The 20429-nt window shown below is 41.1% G+C and overlaps 1 long non-coding RNA gene across 1 annotated transcript in view; it reads right to left on the reverse strand.

The window, feature by feature from the left end:
• The window catches only part of LOC127534722 (uncharacterized), a 62483-nt gene that overhangs the window by 21989 nt on the left and 20065 nt on the right, over positions 1–20429 (reverse strand). The window contains exon 2 of the long non-coding RNA XR_007943088.1: positions 18792–18906. This is a non-coding gene — a long non-coding RNA (uncharacterized LOC127534722). The remainder of the gene's footprint in view (positions 1–18791; positions 18907–20429) is intronic.

The following is a 20429-nucleotide window of genomic DNA, read 5'->3' on the forward strand; positions in this document are numbered from 1 at the left end:
AAATAAACTGCAGCTTTTTAATATTTACTTTCTTATTTTTACCTAAATCGTTAAAACAAACAAAGAAACGTTTGCCGTCTTTATCTCCGCTCCCCCATTTATAAAAACGTCCGGCGGGACGGAGAGATGGAGATATCAGGAGCGATCGTATTTATGAGGCTTTCTGACAAATAGGCGCAGTTACGCTCCGCCGGCGCACTGCCTGTTTACATAGACCAGCTCCATTTCAGCTCCAGGCGTTTATGGAGCGTGTATGTGCGCGTATATCGACGTGCACGTGTGTGTGTGTGTGTCCGTGTGTGCTTGTTGTCCACAGATGGCCTAGTGACCTTGGAGAGGGTCACCTGTGAGGAGGTGAGGCATCCCGGAGAGACAAGAAGACCGAACCAGAAGCTCCGTGGACGCAGGAAACTACACTAAACCCTCAAACCCGAGAAAACTGCTGAAGTTTTCAAGGTGATCGCGTGATTTTTGTTTCTCCCCTCATGCATCTGGAAACGCCAACGTCCTGTGCGCACTCTGCCTCTCCTCGGCTCCCCCTCATCTGCGCTCTAACTGTCTATTATGGCTCATAGTGGAACGACCCGGAGTTATTTCCTACACAAATAAAGTGCCTTTGAAAGAGATTAAAGAAATATGTATGAATTTCAGTTTAATTTATTTGATCATTCCACATTACAAAGCTGCGTTGTGCTCAAATGCGATAACAAGTTTTCAGTTCCTTTCATTATGTAAGAGAAATTAGACCTCAATAGGATTTCACTGGGGCGCGGTGTTTCCTCAGATGAAATGTAATTTGTGGGGAGAATTTGTTGTATCTGTCACAAATATTCCCAATTAGCTGCGTAATTATTTGAGGGTTTCTGCAATTACGGCTTAAACCGGTAAATTTGAAGCTGTGGCTGTCCCTAATTGGTCTAGATTTGATATTTTGCATATTTGCATAATGAGGAAATTGGGAGGAAATTGTGTTCATCCATTTGTGAAGAATTCTATGAATTTTATGAATCTGAAAGCCATCCCCTTGCGGTCGGTGACTTTGCCTGAGCTCCCAGAGGAAGCGGGGAGGGGGTGCGCAGGGCTCGGTCACGTCTCCATGTGCGCTCCTGACGCACTCGGGGTGAACGCCGGAGCTTTACAGCCCTGTGTGCAGGAAATGTTGCAGCAGTGCGTGCATTGTAAATAAAATAGTAGGAAAATAATGTGAAAAAAAATCCTTGATTGATAGTCAGTCCAGCTCAATAAAAGCACAATAACACTGCAGTGGGATGTATAAGAATATACATTTATGATCAAACTATGTTATGGAATCTTCTTTATGCCTGTGTTCACTGATTAAGCATTAGCAGAAGGGCCACGGTTATCTTTTCCATTTTCCATCAGTTAACAAACAATATGGCTCTATGACTTTTATTAAGAAGCCTTTGATTTTGTCATTAGGTTTATATTAGATAATTCATCCAGATTGGTCTGTGAGACTTAATTATGCATTATCACAGTGTGCTGATTGATATTGAGAAAGCTAAGTGTTCTATGTAATTGGTAATAAAGAAGGCAATTTTAGAAATTTGTCCAATCAGTAATGATTATGAGCCTGTGAGCAGGTAATGATGTTAACCCCAGTTGCCTCTTACACAGTCCAACTCTGGCATATCAAATATTAAACATAATAAGCACGACAAAAAGAGGAAATACCCTTTTCACATGCATTAACATTATTAGAAATGTTTTCGAAATTAATGAACATGTAGAGGGAAAATTTGTCCAAGTAGCCTAAGCTCAGGTACAGTAAGACTCTTCACCTTTGTGGTGAGTCTTGGACACATTACATGAAGGATCCACCTGGCTGCTAATAGTGGCGCTGGAGTGTGTGTCCTCCTCATGTAAGGGCTTTAGCCCGCTGAGAGCCGTATATCAGAAAGCAGTAAAGAGGGACGCTAAGAGCACTGATGAATGTCTGAGAGATAGATGTGTTAAGTGACCTTGGTACATTACACTCTCCTTCAAAGCCACCGCAAAGAAGATTGTATCTTATCTTGCCATGCCAAGTGTGCCTATGTGTGTGTGTGTTTAGAAGCTGTGTCTAAATTCACTTTTGTAGACCTTAAGATGGTTCAGGTTTTGTTACAGCATTTTTGAATATTTCTACAGCTCTGGTGCATGTCATCCACCCACCTCTTTCTTTTTCTGTGCATTTTGGCAAATGTGTAAAAATGACTTGTGCTTCTTGGAGATTAAATGCAGATTATGTTAATTATTGCCAATGTTTTCTAAGTTAATTCCATTATTTGGTTTGCAAAACGCCAAAAAGTGTCAAAAGGTTCATCAATATTTCTCAGACCATATTGTGATATCTCCAAATGTTTTGCTTAGTCCAACATCAAATGAACCTGAACCATATAAACCAGAGATCATTAGGAAATATCAATTTGGAGAATCTGGAACTAGAGGAGGTTTGTCATCTTCAAAAGTAACGATTAGGGGATTATCAAAATACAACAGCTGCTGTTAAATTTTCCAACTAAATCTCTCTAATTTTCTGTGATTTTAACAGTATTTTATTCTTATCTTCATCATAGAATAATCTAAAAAGTCTCAACATGTGGGTTGTCTTTGTTGTTAGTGAATTGGTACCGTATTGGGGTTTCAGCCAACAGTTGCTTTTGGAACATCTGAATACTATTCATGGAAATAAAAAATTCTGATTGAGTCTGTCAGCGAAGAACCTGAATTCCTGGGACTGTTTTAGTAAGAGGGAAGAAAGCAAGCCAAAAAACAAACACAATCACAGTGATTTATGGGAGGGATACCACACAAAATATCCTTTAATATTCACAGGCAGCTCGTAAAATCGGCTGCATAATAATTTCACCATTTCATGGGATATTAGACCATAATGACCACAGTCCACCCCTCTACACCCCACAGTCCTACAGGCTATACACACATACAGATATACACCTCAACCCCTGGGCAGACCAGTGTCGGGGCTAATTTATAGGTGAAAATGAAAGGCAAGCTTAATGTAATGGGTTCTTAGTGCCATGATATTATTCGCCCCATCACTCCATGGGTTCAGAAAGAGGAAGATTTTGAAATGAGAGAGAATGTGGAGGGAGACGGTAAAGAGGGAGAAAGAGAGGGAGATGGAGACTAAACACATCAACTCAGGGATTGGAGGGCTCACAGCACACATATTCTGCTTTTTTTTTTCCCAGGGAAAAAACAACAGCAGCCATGAATGTGTTCCCAATGAATCTACAACTACAAGCCTGAACAAATAGAATCACACACACACAAACACAGCGGCAACAACAGCAGCAGCAGCTGAAACTGGCGTATTCTACTCTTTGAGTTAATGGGAATAAAATACCTCAGTGGATGAGTGCAGATGTGTTTGATACAAATAGTCATTTTCCTATTTGCTGCCTCATTGGGCATGATGAATGATGGAAGTCAGGGAGGCGGTGTGATAAATGGCAGCACCTTGGCTCTACTGCATGGCCTATTGATTCTCCTTCTTTATTACCCCTCCAACCCAGCTGGCTGCTCTGCCACACACACACACACACACACACACACACACACACACACACACACACACACACACACACACACACACACACACACACACACACACACACACACACACACACACACACACACACACACACACACACACACACACACACACACACACACACACACACACACACACACACACACACACACACACACACACACACACAGCTCCCAGAGAAACAAAAACACGTGCATGCAGCCATGTGCTCACTGGCTACACACATACACACAATGCATGCAACACATGCACATTGAGAGATACACAGAGCAAAGGAAGGTGATGGAGGCAGAAAGTGAGAGTTTGGTTGAAGTGTGAAGAGAGCACAGCAGCATTCTCATGTTTAAGGTTTAACAAGAGTTGTTTCGAGAAAACTCCTCACAAAAAAACAGAAACTCAAAACATACAGATGACTCAATTAAAGCGTTTTGTGAAGGTAATTCAATCTTCCTGTTTGGTTCCTTTATAAATTCCAAGCTGTCAAAGACTGAACAGTTTGATGAGGGATTGGCCTGTGTGTGCAACGCCATCAGTCACACAGATAAAGCGGGCAGGATAAATCAGTGCTATGACCATCTACTGAGCTCTTCATCACGAGGTAATGAGGGCGATATCCTCCTCTGCACAATAACAAGCAGGCAGATTACAAACAGACAATCAGACAACTCCAGACTACTACTACCATCTGCTCAACTCTCTCGAGCAGCAGTGACAAGCGAGAGGGCGACTTCCGGTTTGACAGCAGAAAGACGAGAAAAAGGCTGGATTACAGAAGGAGAATCAAGAAAATGTCTCTATAATCACTGACATTAATAAAAACAAAGCAGTGGCCTTTTTCTGCCTGCATTTCTCAGAGCCAAGGAACAGAGAGATCAAACCCTTGCTGACCTCTCAGACTTCAATTTACCTGCTGCATCTCCTTGACCTTGAAGCACACAGATAATAATTCAGGGTCCTGGGCAGGTGATGAATGGTTTGTGTGCATGTGTCTGTGGGTGTGTGTCCGACTTTCACAAAAATGATAAGCAAACAAACAGAGAGGCAGTGAGCTGGACAAACGGCGCCAAAGCACACATTAACAAATATACTCCTGTAATTTAATCCTGTGTTGTGTAATAATGTGGATTAACAGAGAGAAATGTTTGCAGACGTAGGTCGCAAAATAATTAAAATTTGAGAACACTTGCATTAAGCTACCTTTAGTTTTCCATTGTTTTTCTGATTGAACTGTCAGTGCAGCTTTGGTTGAAAATGTTGGTTTGCATCAACTAGCTAACGGTACCAGTTTCAGTAGCAACTTGACTTTATTGACTTGAAATTATTCTCAAAAGCTAATAATAAAAGCATATTTAGGGTTATCAAACTAGTGTTTATTCTCTCCATGTAGTGACAATGTTGGTACAAATGTTAGTAAACATTAATGAATGTGTTAACACGTGTTTCTCATGTTACAATAATCCATCAGTAATTTACACATGTTAAGCCATGAACAGTGGTGCATGAAGTATTTAGATACTATACCTCAGTAAAAGCAGTAATATGGCAATTTAAAAGTACTCCATTAGAAGTAAAAGTGCTGCATTTAAAACAAGTAAAAGTGTCCTCCTTAAACCCCTCATTTAAAAAAAATGATTAAAAATAAAAAATCTTGTCAAAGTGTCACAAGTGAGTTTGAATCAAATCAAATTCTGAATCTGCACAGTAATTTTCAGGTTATGAAAAAACATTCTGGAATTAAAGAGCACAATATTTCTCCTTAAACTGTGACCGAGATGGCAGAAGTGTATGAAACACAAATACTTAAGTACTTCGAATTCATGTGCGAGTACTATAAATGCACAGTAAGAATCAATTAGGAGTCATTAAATCGAGGAGTTTACAAAAGATCCATCTCGCTGATGAGTTAAGGAGCTAAAATAATAAGCTAGTGGAGAAGGAAAAGCAGCAGAAATAAACGTATAAATAAAATTAGCAATCTTAAAGTTGTTCCTATCAATACATTTAAAAAATGGTGTAAATTTATTAATTGAAGTGATAAGCTACAACTTGAAAAAAGTGTCTAAAAGACGCCTTATTTAAAAAGAAATCTGTTCAGTAGCTTTTCAGTACTTTAAAATAAATAAATGGTTGATAACTTATTTAAATATAGTTTTGTTTGTTGTCTTCATGTATTTGTCAACCACTGTAACTCTGAACAGAGGATAAGCTGATAACAGATGGCAATATGAAAAACATGCATTCACATAAAATAAATTTCTTCATAGGTAATAGAATACAAGGTAACAGAGCATCTAGTGTTTAACCATAAAGTGAAGATATCCTTAATAAAATGACAAGCTACGACTAACAGTGTCTAAAGGGTGACTTATTTGAAATAGCCCTTTTCAGTAGCACTTCAGTGCATAAACAATATTAGCAACATATCTAAATATGGGTGTGTTTTTTAAAGGCATTTGTCAACAACTTTAACTCCAGGTAGAGGCTCAAAAGACAATGAACGGCAATATTGAAAACACGTATTAATATATCTTTTAAAAAGCTCTGTATACAAGTCTATATATAAAAAAGAATATTAACAATAAGCATGTAAAAATATCCTTGACCCTAACCTTCTAGAATTTCCCTCGGGATTAATAAAGTAAGCATCTATCTATGCTACAGCCTATAAACAGAACAACATTCAATAAATGGTTAATAACATACCTAAATACAGGAATGTTTCCGTAATTCATTTGTCAACAACTTGACAAATAGATAATGGATGGCAATGTAGAATAGTTAAAAAGTCTACAGCTGAAGTGTTGACATATAGTATGTAGTGTTCATTAATAAACATGTAAAAATATCCCTATATAGATGCAGCTACAATAATATGTTTAAAGAGTGGTTATAAATGCTAAACAGGGACGTTAAAACAAAGTATTTTGTGTTTATAACACTGTTTCACAGGCCAACACAGCTTGTCGAGGTCAGAGCACTAATATTATTGACTACATGTGCACAGAAGCCACCGTACACGCGTGTACATGTGCTGGCATGATGGCTTCCACCTCACGCTCTCTGCTTTAAAAGTCCATTTGGACTCCTGCCTACAATCACCTTCTCGTCGTCGCTGTGGTAACGGAGCCAGGCCTAATTAGTATGCATTATCAATTAACAAACTTAATAGCCGGCAGATTGATTAGATCCTCAGTTATAGGGGCAGAACTCAGGCGAAACATGGAATGAAAAATAATCATACACACAGGCTTGTGCACTCTCTTTCTCACAGCTACACACACAAAGACACACACACACACACAGCAGCAGCTCACTAACCTTCTCCTCCTCCTCACTTGTGTAATTACTGTATGCATATGGCGGTGAGTGGATTGGGAATGAGGCAGAGTGAGATTTTAAATAAACCTTCAGTTTATAATGAGTCAGACCGCCATGGCTAGTTTAGCTCTGATTGTGCTCCACTCTAATGAATGACAAACCTTCTCCACTGCACACGCATGCACACACACACAAACACGGACACTGTTGATCGTATTGATACACAGTTACAGACATGTGCAAGGTATGAGGAAATGTATAGAGTGCATCTTTCACACTCACCATAGTTTACATTCACACACATGGCGTTGACACACAAACTTGCCACCACACACACAGCGGCGGAGAATGTAATCAGGCGTTAGGTTTACCCTCCTATCAGTGTAATGGAGGTTAATGAATGATTAGGTCTAATAATTTTAGAGTGGAGCTCCAGCTTATCCACATGATGCATCAAACAGAGTAACAGCAACCACACTGAGTGCGTCAGCAACGCGAAACAATGTCAACGTTGCAAGGGTGACATGAAAGAAAAGGAAAAAATACAAGCAAAACAAACACTGAATTCATAGCATCACAATATTTAAAAAAATCTTTGTCTTTTAAGTGCTTGTGAGTACTTCCCCTGTGTTCCTGAAATAAATGTTCAAACTGTTCAAATTTTCATTTGCAATGAAAATATCCTGGTATTAAAATAAATTATGTGAGAATATTTTATATATTCAACTGTGTACCCACACTATTTGTCTTCTGTTCAAAGAAACTGAAACATCACTGAGTGTGAGCTTTTTCTTTTAAATTACTCTCCATTTATTATTCAGTCTCCTAATAATGCCATGATGTATTTACTATGGAATTTAAACATTTAAAGACAGATTCAAAAAATAGATGTGACTAAGCTTAAAGTGGTTTCATTAAAAGTCAAATTTTACTGTACTTGTATCGTAATTTTATCACCGTTTCCTCCAAATTATCCAGATTGGGTCTGTTCTGACAAACTGCAAGATTCATTGTGACTGGTAACAAGAGTAATTTTTTACAGGCCTATGTAAATAATAGATGCTATGTCCAAAGACACTGAAACCACCTCCATACAGTCACGGTATTTGTAAATGGTCAGTAACTCCATTTGTTGTGGAACATTGATAGAACTACTGGTGCTCAGATGAATGGAGACTGAGGTTCTATGATATGGATTTCTTTAAATCTTGGCTGCTGAATGCAGGACAATAGCACATCGGCCCAGTATAGAACCAGTGACCTACCACATCAGTGAAAGGCCAATTCATGGGCATTAAAATGCAAACGCGTGCATATTTCATAGTGTTAAATTTTATGAAGCATTTAAAGCCCCATCCCTCCAGTAGTAAATCCTAATGGTCTTATTTCCGATTCATAATATTCATACTCGCCACCTCTAAGCAGTGACATTAAAAATGTTTGCATCTCCACCAACTTAAAGGTTGAAATTAAAGTGAGTTTGGCAGCGAAGACACACACATATTTACACACACAACACACACGTACACAGTGTGACTTTAGTGCAGATGTGCGCCTGGTCTCCTCTGCTGCATTGTGGCCCAGTTTGCAGCCATCTCCCTCTGATGTATAACTCGTTGTCCAAGCCTTAATGTTGATTTATTATCCGTCCATAAATTAGAAAAATATGTTTGAGAATTCCGTGGCGCAGCCAGGCTCTGCGGACCGTCTGGGGATTGGCTGACGTGTCAGAGGCGCATATTGGCTCGCTGGGCAGCCTTTTGTTTCCCTGCACCAGCAGGCATTTAATGAGTGCTGATGGCTTAAGGTAAATGTGTTAGGACAGACAGCAACAACAGCCACAAAAACAGCCTGCTACATGGGAGAGATGTAGACTGACTCAACTGCTCCTTTTCCTAACAGACGTCTGTGCACGTTCAACAACAGCACAATATTCATTGTAAATCACTGGGCTCTTTTGTGAGGAGTTAAATGCAGCTTCATAAGCTGCTGATGACCATAAACTTCATCAACAGTGTCTTTACAGACTGCTTTGGTAGTTTTACAAAGCTTCTGTCCTCCATTCGGCAGTTCAATAAAATGCCTCTCCAGAGCCAGCTCATCATATTAGCTCCAGTTTCAGCAGCATGCAAGCCTATTTTTCTCTTATCCTGCTATTATCAAATAAGGTTGATTATTACTGGTGATGATTCTCCAGACAGTCCAGGCTGACTTGTGTACCGACATACATACTAATTTCAAATAAAGCCTCAGACATCTCTGGGGGTAGCATGTTGCAGCATAAACCAGCTCTGTGCCACGGTCCTATCAGAAATGTTTTTGTGCAGTTCCTATTAATCACAGAAGTAATCACAGGTCAAGGTTTAATTTTGTGACATAAAAAGCTGCCATGATGTGCGCCGGAGCTTCATTCCCCATTTATCCAGAACAGCCTCTGGCTCCATGAGACACAGCGAACAGTGCATAATCAACACACTGAGACAGAAACATCATTGTCATCTTGTCTTGAGCTGACACTGTCACTTCATTGTCATGGCTGTTAGGTCTGCTGTGCTGATGTCCTGCTCCACTGTTTATGTTACAGATGTTGCAGTAATCAGAGCAGCAGCGTGTGAAGGACTCAGCCTGCAACCCCGGCCATCATCATGCCGGCAAAGGTCATTGTGGAAATGCTGGATGATGGTGATGGCTGGGATAGAATGAGACATGGTTCCACTGAAATAACCTATTTTTCCTCCATCAATACTGTCGCCATCAGTGGCTTTCTTAACTCTTTCCACGCTCATATTTCTCCCAGATAACCGAAAAAGAGAGAAGAGCTTTGCAAAAATGAAATAAAACATTTTCATTTTTAGAACTTTATTAGGTGCCTTAATGTTAAGCATCTCGTCTTGGTGTCTCAGTGCAATATCTGCAATTAAGCCAACTCATTTAGATAATAAGGACAGTAAAGCACTCGTGTGCTCAGTGTTTGTTCATGATCCATTATCATATTTTAATCATCTTGTTAGAATTTTGAACCAATTACAGTGCTTGTCACAACATTAGCTGGCCAGTTTACGCTCAGAACGGCTTCACGCATTAGGTGGGATTCTGAGTGCCTTTTCTCATCTAGAAAACAATGAATCTTTCTCATAGAAATCCATACCCGTCAAGGCACAATTGCTGTTTGGATGCCAGCTTGGGTTGAGGAAACAACTGGTGCGGTTTTGAGGGCGAAAAATGATGCCTGCGAGGCACACTTACTGTCCGTCAGCAGGGTTAGCTATGTCTCAGTCTGCGCATTTATCCTGAGCCATAATGGGGTGCTGAGTTGCTAGTGGCGGCCATTGTTTAATGATCTCCTTGGGCTCTGGGAGTAAACTACTGCAGTAATCAGAAGGGTAAACTCAGCTATATTTCAATTTGGAGAGCCGCTCTTCCGTTCAGAGAGGCCGCTCTGAGACAATAAATAATAGGACTATTTAGCCTATCCCACAGGCTGCCTCTCTGACACCTACCCAAACACACACACACGCACATATATATATATATATACACACACACACAAGTCAGCCTATAACAATTCATGTCCCTTCCATAAATCAGCCACACTAAAAGCTGGTGATTAGCGACATCATTTAGCCCCTAAAACCCAAACAGCGACAACTGTTTCCTTCCCTGTTTTAGGGAGAAGATGGAGAGATGCACAGATGGTAAATTGGTTGGAGGGGAATGAACTGGAGCTGGATGACTGGACTTGGGGATGTAGAATAAATTCACTGCAGGTTTCAGTTCTTATTGTGGCCAGTGACGGTTTTGACCTTGCAGATTATGACATGGTCACTGGGGAGATGATAGTGTCCTTTATGAAGCTTTTTTCTTCTTGTTTAAAAGGTCAACAAATTTGTTTTTTGTAAACACATTGAGTGACATAGCTGATTCAATTAACTACTTAATTTTATAATATTTGTAGTTTATTTTGCACTTGAACTTAACTTAAATGACTATATGCTGGTTTTATCTCCTGCTATGCATTAATAAACAAATGATTGGTTTTAAATCAGACATAAAAGATAATTTTGACAGAAAATGATACATAATCAAAATTATGCAAAGGAATAGGATTAGATTTCTGATTTAATGTGTATTTGCTTGACTGCAAAAAAAAATTAAAGGCAAATTACTTATTCTGAACAAAAAACAAAAACGCTATAACATTTAATCATTGGGCCTGAATTTTAGGATTCCCTTTTCCACCACAAATTGATGCAGAAAAGACAATCTGGTGCATAAAATTCACCATATTGAAGGGGGTTTGAATGTTTAATCTTCAAATTGCTCCTGGATACCTGCTTAATGTGTTAAAATCTACACCCATGCGCAAAGACAATATTGCGCCAACAACTTTACTGTGTAATTTTATTACTTTTGACTTCACATTTTTCATGGTCATTGTCTTCTATTGAGACACAAACTGAAAATGTTCAATAGTGGAGTTTGCTCATGCTTTATAACACCTAATATCCACATGCAGGCAAAAAACAACCAGCTGACATGAATCATCTTTTCGCAATGTTCTGTTTCTTGTATCACTATCAAATTTCGCTTTTATCATTATATATATTTATATATAGACAATTGCATTGTGATGTTCCTCTACTTATTTTCTTATCAGGAGCTCAGTAAGGCCATATGATGAATATTTCATCATCTCTGTAGCAGCAGTGGAAGCATTTTTCAAATTATTGCAGGCCACTGCTGCAGAGTGAAACACTCCTGGTGTTTATTTGCTCTGGAGAATGTCATGTTGAGAAGTTGAAAACTAAAGTCCATAGTGGCAGTGCACAATTCAAAACAAAGTAAAAACAGTGGATGGCATCACACTGGGCTTTGTGAATGTGGTTTATTATGTCCAGGAGTAAAGAATATGAAACAAGGGGGAGTTTTTATGTACACACTTGAGGAGTACTAAAATCTTTCCATCTGTCTTTCCTTTCATTTCCTGTAAGGTTTCTAAAACAGATTAACAAATGGTCTTGTGATTACTTTGTATTCTCTGTCGGCATTGTATTTTCACTGATTAACAAAGAGGCATAAGAAAGAAAAAGAAAATTTTACTGCAGCTGTAAAGAAAACTCCTGCTAGATTTGTGACAAATAGAATTCTATGTCCAGCTTACGTTAAACACATCGTTTTAATTACAGAAATTAAATACTAATTGATCCACTTGTGTCCTTTCACACAAGGAGTTTGTTGTTAGAAGAGAATTAAGAATGCTCTCCATCCCCATTCTTTTTTTCCAAAACACCCGATTTACAAGCACCAGTAAAATGAAACACATTAAGCCTCCTAACCCAACAATTTCCTCATCTCCCATCCTGCAATACTGTTCTACTGGCCTCAGTGGAGAAGGATCAGACGTGTGTCTGATGATGGCTTCCTAAAGAGCTTCAATTAATGGCCTGTCACTTATCATTAGAACTGCTGAAAGGCGGGACGCCGGGGAGCACGATCCAAACAAAGGCACGTTTTAGAACGTCAATTCTAAAAGCAGCCATCGACTCTCTATTCTAGCAGCCGGCCTCGGAGGCCCTCGTCCCTGCTGGCCCCGAGCCCTGCTGTCTCTCCTGGGGGATTAGAGGGATCGGCTGAAATTAGCCGTTTGGATGACAAGCAGAGGCCAAAGGACGAGCGGGTGTTAATGTCCCCTTTTACGGGAACAAAAGCGGTGGGGATTTTAAATAACACGTCTCCATTGCCGCCTGTGGCCACTCCAGTCGCAGCGTGTGTGTGGTGGGTTACTCAGAGGTGTTAATTGATTGAAGTCCTACACTAGCAGAAGGAACTGATGTTTCTGATAGCCTACACTGTCCTGCATTCGTGGCTCAGAAATACTGTTTTTTTTTTAAAGGCAAACTTGAGAAGAGCTAATTATGACTGAAAATCATGTATAAAAGCCAGTAACCAAACAATGAAAGAATTTACATGACTAGTTCCAATTTAAAACAAACAACCCCAATATTGTGACAATTTCTTGAATCCATTAAAAAAAGCTGTGAATTAGGTTTTAAAAAATGTTTCTATTAGGGTCTAAAGGTGCAAAATGTCAGCATTCAACTTGAAGTCATACGATTCCTAATGCAGCCCAACTATCTTCGGCCTGGCACTAGGAAGGTTGTTTACTCTTCATTACAGTTGCAGACAGAGGCAGGGAGATCCTCAAAGAGAACATCCACAACAACATCCTCTTGACTGGGGCTCTGCAGTGCTGCTTTTGTCCATTACGCTTGGCCTCCTCATTGACAGCCAATAAATCATTCATTTAGAGGCAAAGCAGGGAGAGAATCAAACAGCCATTTCAGAGCCTGAGGCCTTTCAGTGTAGTGGCTGCTGCAGGCCACAGATCTAATGTAGAGTGGCTAGGCTGCAGGCGGGTGGAAGGGCTCTTAAGAGACAGCAGCGCATTGTTTGGAGAGACGGGAAACGCTGCTCTCATTAGACCTGGAGCTGAAAACCAACCTGAAAGGCCTGCTTCAATTTACCTGCCCTGTGCTTGGAATAAATCACCCCTGTGTGTGTTTGTGTGTGGCATGCACAAATACAAACACATATGCGACACACACTCATAAGCAGACACTTACAAAAGGCTTTATACATGCGTTTCAGAGCGCGCCTCTTCAGGTTCAGAGTTGTTTTAGTGCAGCCCTTGTTAAAGCTAAAACCTTTTACCTCTCTGCCTCCAATGGCCCTTTTATTTGGGTGCTTTCTCATTCAAATCAGAATCACAATTAAGCCAGTCGTGACTTGTGTTCTATTTTTTCTTCTCTTTTCTCCTTTAGATTTGAGCATTTCTTTGCAAAAAAAAAAAAAAAAAAAAAGTGACCCGCTGTTATCAAAGGTCATTTATGCTTCAGCAAGACAACAGTCAGTGGCGTTAAAATGCCACAACGAGAGCTGCTCCTGGCCAGGTGAGTGTACAAAGATATAGCTGTGAACATTTCTATGGAATATTGCCAGAAAAAACTCTGGATAACTGTGAATTCTTATTTTGCATTTGGCTTGGTGATACACTGAATTTCACAAGAGCCAAAACTCACTCAGCGCAGCCAAGGGAAAGAGAATCTAATACTTTCCACCAGGTAGTCAGGCACAGCAGGCAACACTGTGACAAATCCCAACACACACTGAGACAAAGCAAAGAACAGAAAGTGAATGAATTGCCCAGTGCCTGATATAAAGACAAGAAAAAGGACCTGACAGAGCTCCAGTGAAAGAAGGTGGTAAGAAAAGGGACAGAGAGGAGACAAGCTGGGTGAAATGAGAGCAGAAATGTGGTGGCAGACATGTCAGACGATTTAAATACTGATGAGGCCCTGTGTTTCTCCTCATCTCTGCTAATGACATGCTCGTCAAAGACAGACAAAAGAACCTGCAGCCTTCTTCCAGCATGACTGTCACAACACACACAGTCAACACATCAGGATACATCTGTGTTTGTGTGTGTGTCGGGGGGATTCTCGCATTCCTGTCCTGTCAGGGTGTAAGGTACCACTGAGAAGGGATAAATCTCCTCTTCCTTGTCAGAGACTGCTGGCACTGCATCCTCAGACAACTCACACAAGCAAAGCAACAAAATCTCTACTCTGGTATTTTTAACATTTCTTTCTTTACTCTTTCCTCATTTCTCCTTTTCCTCCTGCCTCATTCCCTCATCCATTCGTTCTCTCGGCCTGCTGTGTCTCCACCAGCATTGAAAATTAAGTTGTCACACTAGAGCAGATGGATTACACACACACACACAGCCTACACAGAGTCACACACACACAACTCATAAATGAGGTGAAATGGAATCAGACTCTTATTGAATGCCTGCTTGAAAAACTGTGTGGTGTCCATAAGCACTACGCTCGGTTTCAACCCGTATCGATCTCTGCTTGTTATTTGTTTTGAAGTGAATAGTACGTACATGTTTGGACTAACGAGAAAGTCTTTGTCTCTCAGACTGCTGACAGGAAACAGCAGGTGATAGACCAACATCGTGAAAGGAATGGCCTGCTATAAAACAGGCAATAAGCGCCACAAAAATGGGTGCCTCGCAAAACACATAAGTCTGCTTGACACATGAACACAGAGTCATGTCAGACGATAAAGTGTCCACGCAACAGACACTCAAACGGACAGGGGGGAAATATATTTGTTTGGGCTTCAGTGTGTGACTACATTGCCAATTGTTATTGCAGCTTGAAACAAAACTTTTACTCCAAATTGGCTTTAAAAAGACATCATAAAACTGTCTCTCCATCTTTCATCGCCTCTCCACGTCATCATCTTCCGTCTCCTCTTTGTGACTTTAGCTCTAAAGCAGAGGAGAGTGTCAGTGAGTGTGCTGTTAGATTCAGTGCTATCTAACCTTGCTTTATGAAAGCATTAAATTGATGGTTCCAGGCCAGCCCAGAGAAAATGCACATAAAACTGAAACTAACTGAGAGATAATAGTCCTCATAAACTGGTCTAAGAGCTCTATAACTCACAACGTCCTCAACTTGTTCTGTCTTACACAGCACGAGCTGTCACATACAAAATACTGATGGCCCACGGGCACAAACTGCAATGCAAATGCAAACAAAAGGCAAATCAGTCGAGTGAAAATGGAAAAACGCTCGACTAAAACCCGTTATCAGACTCAAATGTACTATTAGTCTTCTTAGAAACTAGTCAACTAAAGATCTACATCGTCTTTAACAATTATGATTATAGGTAAATGTTTATTTACATTAGCAGTAACAAAAAATACGTAAGTTGCATTAATGTCAGTGTCTTGTTGTTGTGCGTAACTCCAACTTTTAAATGAATAGTTTTAAACAGACATTGTTTATTACCAATGCTCTTTTCCAATATACAGTTAGATAAGGACTGCTTTCCCAACTGCTCTGAATTTTATCAATATATATAATATACAAAGACTGCATATTTGAGTCATATTGTACAGCTGCATATGTGTGTGTTCTTTATCACTAAATGAGATGACAACTTGTGTCAATGTGTGTGCAGCAGCGGTGTTAGTAGCAGCTGCTGTCAGCTCAATGAGTGATGAGCCATGTAAGGGACATAAGGGCAGCTTTAACTGTGTGTGTGTGTGTGTGTGTGTGTGTGTGTGTGTGTGTGTGTGTGTGTGTGTGTGTGTGTGTGTGTGTGTGTGTGTGTGTGTGTGTGTGTGTGTGTGTGCTACAGAGCTGATAAAGACATTTTCACTCCAAAACTCTTCACTTTAAAGGTCTGCTCAGCATCCACAGGCCAACTTTGCTTTTGGATCTTGGTCCTTCAATATATCCATCTATTCCCTCCATCCTCTGCCTTTGCAGGACACAGTGCAAGATTTATAAGTCAATAAACATTCCTACAAAACAAACTGCTCAGGATAATGAGTTCTATTGCATATGCAAACAACAAGTATGGCCCACAGTGAGCGCCTGAAATCTATGAGTCCGTTGCAGGTCTTTGCAGGTTGCACAGGGTGGTAATGGATGGCCAGCGGGTGCCCGCTGACGTGTTATTCTTTTATAAAACATTGCCTCTGCGTACCAGAGCGCAGGGGAGAGTGTGTCACGCTGTTGATGAATGACCAGAGGGTAACATCTTCACTCCTGACCCCTAACACAGGCGTGCATGCTCTCACATAGACACACACAGGGCAAACGCAAAGGTGCACAAAATCAGGCATGCACTCATGCACATTCAAGTTAGTAAACAGATTTTTTTCCACTATGAAACCTCCACAAACGTATGATGCAGTGAATTCACTAAGCAGATGGTGATCCATGCAGGTGGGTGACCTCTCAGTGTGCCTTCCTTCTGAGTGTGTGTTGAATACAGAAAGATGCTCGATTTTTGTATTCTTTTCAGCGCCTTTCCTGGCTTTATTATTATTATTATTTTTCATTTGATCACAGACCAGTCATAGAAAAAAAAAAAAAAGACTCTTCCTTGGTTGCTCTCATTTATCACACAGCTTGACTAACAGGCCTGCAGTCATCAAAGGTATCTTCAGCTATGTCCCCAAACAAAGCATGAAAGACAAACATCAAAAGCAGCTCCTGTTACCGCGGACAGAGCCAGAGCTGCTGGACAAAGCAGAGGAGCTGGAGAGGCGACTAATAAGCACTGACCTCCTTTTTACAGGTACAGCAGCCATATTTGAGCAATATAACAAGCAGCACAGAATACTTATACATTAGCAGGACTGAGGCTGGAAGCGATACACCAGAAGAAGCGTGGTGGCAAAAAGAGAAAAGAAAAAGAGAGACAGAGGAAGAGATGGGAAGAGAAGGAGACATGATGGGGAGGAAAACGAGACAGAGGGGATGGGGGGGGGGGGGCGATGAGACAAGGAGACAGAGAGAGTGGCTGAAGGTGGCGGATGAGGCGGCAGAGGTTTGGTGGGGTGAGTGGGGAAGGGGGAACACGCAGCCAGTCTATTATCAGGGGTCTATAGAGAAGCATTTAGGGACAAATAGGACACCACCCCCCTGTCACCCCAAACCATTCAGCCCCTGACAGCCCAGCCCATTCAGCCAAACCCCAGGGGGAAGTGGCAGAGGGAGGACAGGGGTAGGAGGGGGGGAAGGAAGCAGGACCGGGGTGGTGCTGAAGATGGAGCACCCCAGTACCACCCCTCCATGATGCTTCAGATGCTGTATCTTAGCAACGGCACTAAGGGTGTGACCTGTAGTCATATGGCTCCATTCAGTTTCACACTTTTTTAAACATACACACACACACACGCAGGGGCCCCGCAGTGCTTATCAGGGGCCACAACAGGCTCTCATGTACAACAATTAGCACAGATCATGCCTCCCACCCTCCTCCTCCAACCTGGCCGTACCAGCAACCCCACGGGGAGCAAACTTAATTACCATCAACAGACAGAGGGGAGTTTATCTTTACACACTTAAGATGATCCACTTTGCACTCGCTGACAAACACACACGCACAGAGGGTGTGTCGTCTCATACAAAACTTTCAATTTCAGCACACTGTCAATCACACGCTGATTAAAGCAGCGTATTGATGGCATTCTTCTCTCCCCAATTTTCATATGGAATTAGCATTTAATGAATTGTGTGCAGATTAATTATAACATAATGATATTTAATTGTTACCAACTAATTGTTGTGGCAGTCTTTGCTTTGCAGTTGCCGGGAACTTTGGCTAGTTTTAGTTCAGAAAGGAACAGTTGGCGGGAGAACACTTCATTAGGCACCATTTAAAGTTGAAACATTTCAGTAAAAGAGCCTTTTAATCACGATCTCTTTCTCTTCTCTTTTTTGGGGGTGGTGAAAAATTAGCGTGCTGTGTTTCAGTCCGCGTAAGTGACAGTAAAGCTGGGAGGTATGTTGTGGGTGAGGGAGATACGTTTGTGTTAAACATGCTGTTGCACCTTTCTAGCAAAAGATAGACCGATGCAGTGATGCACTCCCAGACACACATGCCGGGTATGTGTTTGGTAAATCCCCCCCCCACACACTCTTTCCTTTCAGAAGGATAAATGTCTTTATCAGCCTTGTTCTGGTTAATAGATTTATATACTCCATCTATTATTTATCCAAGCATTATCACTGTTGCCTAAACCAAGTGATGTACAATGTTTACCATGACCTTGGGCCACACACACACTTGCAGCACACTCAATTTGGCATGGAATTGGTGAGTGATAATAAACACGCGTGCAATAATTGTCCCAAAGTCACTTTGATCCTCTTCAACCCTGAGGAACCTTGCAAGCCAAGAGGCCTATTGAATAAGATTGTCTACCGAGTCTTTATGACTACTCATTAAAACACACTTTTATCATTTGTTATAATATAGCACACTCCTCTCCAAATGACATCATTAAACATAATTCAATCTTTACCTCTTCTTCATGTGTGCTGGTTTTGCTGATTTATTCACACTTTTATTTAATTTTCTCTCCCCTACACAGAGCAAACTGCTGCACTGCCCCTCTGTGGGTGGTTGTGGAGCTGCACCTGCAATGAAAGGTAAAGATTACAAACTAAAACTGGCCACTCAACTCAAATTGATCTATAATATCACTGAAATATGAAGAGACGGCATCAGGTTCCCTCAAATGTCTGGGAAAACATCAGGTACACTTGCGAAGAAGCTCAAACACATCGCTCTCTCTCTAAATATATTTATATTTCTCTCTCACACACATATATATATGAATGTCTACCACACACATACCATACATACATATATGTGTACACACACACACAGACACTCACACAGCAATTTAGTAAATGTCATCAGGTCTGCAGAAAGAGAGGGAAATAGGCCTGCCTCCCATCTTTGTATCGGGAACACAGGTGAGATTGATGAGTAGCGTCTGTTTATGATATCGGTTATTCAAGATGAAAGATGAGGGTTTGTAGAGGGGTTCCTCCCATTCACTGTCATTGATTTACACACACTAACACACACACACAGGAGAACATACCCACAGTGAGTGTCCTTGCTTTGTCAATAGTCAAGGTTATATCATATGCAGCAGAATATTTGACTAATATGCCAAGATCAAACACAGCAAATAAAAATTTACTTTTGGCCATCATGGCAGAACAAAGACCGCCTTCTTAAGGGACACATTCTCACTGCACAGGCAAGTAAGTACAGGGCGCACATCCATCAGTGGGAAAAGAACATAAAAAAAGTGTGGTTTAAAAGCAATAAAAGACGGCAGGGAAATTTGCGAAGAGCAGTCAGGGCAGAAAACGAAGCACTCAAGCCGGAGCCAATTCTGTTCTGGTGAATTAAAACCTAAACCTCCTTCACATTAACATCCACAGAGAGACAAGTGCTGCGGTAAGTGAATGTGTTGCCTGTGTTTGTGTCAAAAGCCTGTTTTTCTTCCCCCGGCCAATTAGAGCGACTACGGCACAAAGGCAGCTAATTTTGCCAAGCTCCTGTAAATGGAATGATGGATGCTGACGTGGAGGGTGGTTTTTTGGGGGGGGGGGGGGGGGGGGGGAGTGAATGTGCGCCTCACGGTTACCCAGCAAATCCCCCCTTCTTAAAGCTTCTTGCAGAGGAACATGTGCGGGCAGACACACCAAGAGAGAGATGCACAAACATTCCCTATTCATGATGAATTAAAAACCTACAACACACTACTTTTCACAAGAGAGCATTCATTATGTAGCCCTAATGTAATGGCATAAAGCACAGGAGCAACAGCCTATCAAGTGCAGCGATTTGGCTTTTTTCACTTGTGCTGTTTCGTTGCTATAGGGTAATTTGTAGCACTCAGCAGGGCAGGGTAAAGTGAATCAAGATTAATTTACATGCAGGCGAACACTTAGGCAAGGCAGAGCGGTAAGCAAACGCACCGTCTCTGCGGCTGAGCAGGAAAGAAGGCAGCAAGGCAGAAGGGGGAAAGTGTTGGATAATTAAGGAGCATCAAATGTGATTGCTGAAGGCAGTTAAAAGGCCACAACATGCAGACTGGGGTTGCTCTCAGAATGCAGCCTTCGCATTTTAGCCAAGCTGC

This window comes from Acanthochromis polyacanthus, chromosome 7, assembly GCF_021347895.1.
Source record: "Acanthochromis polyacanthus isolate Apoly-LR-REF ecotype Palm Island chromosome 7, KAUST_Apoly_ChrSc, whole genome shotgun sequence".
In the NCBI taxonomy this organism is placed as follows: Eukaryota; Metazoa; Chordata; class Actinopteri; family Pomacentridae; genus Acanthochromis; species Acanthochromis polyacanthus.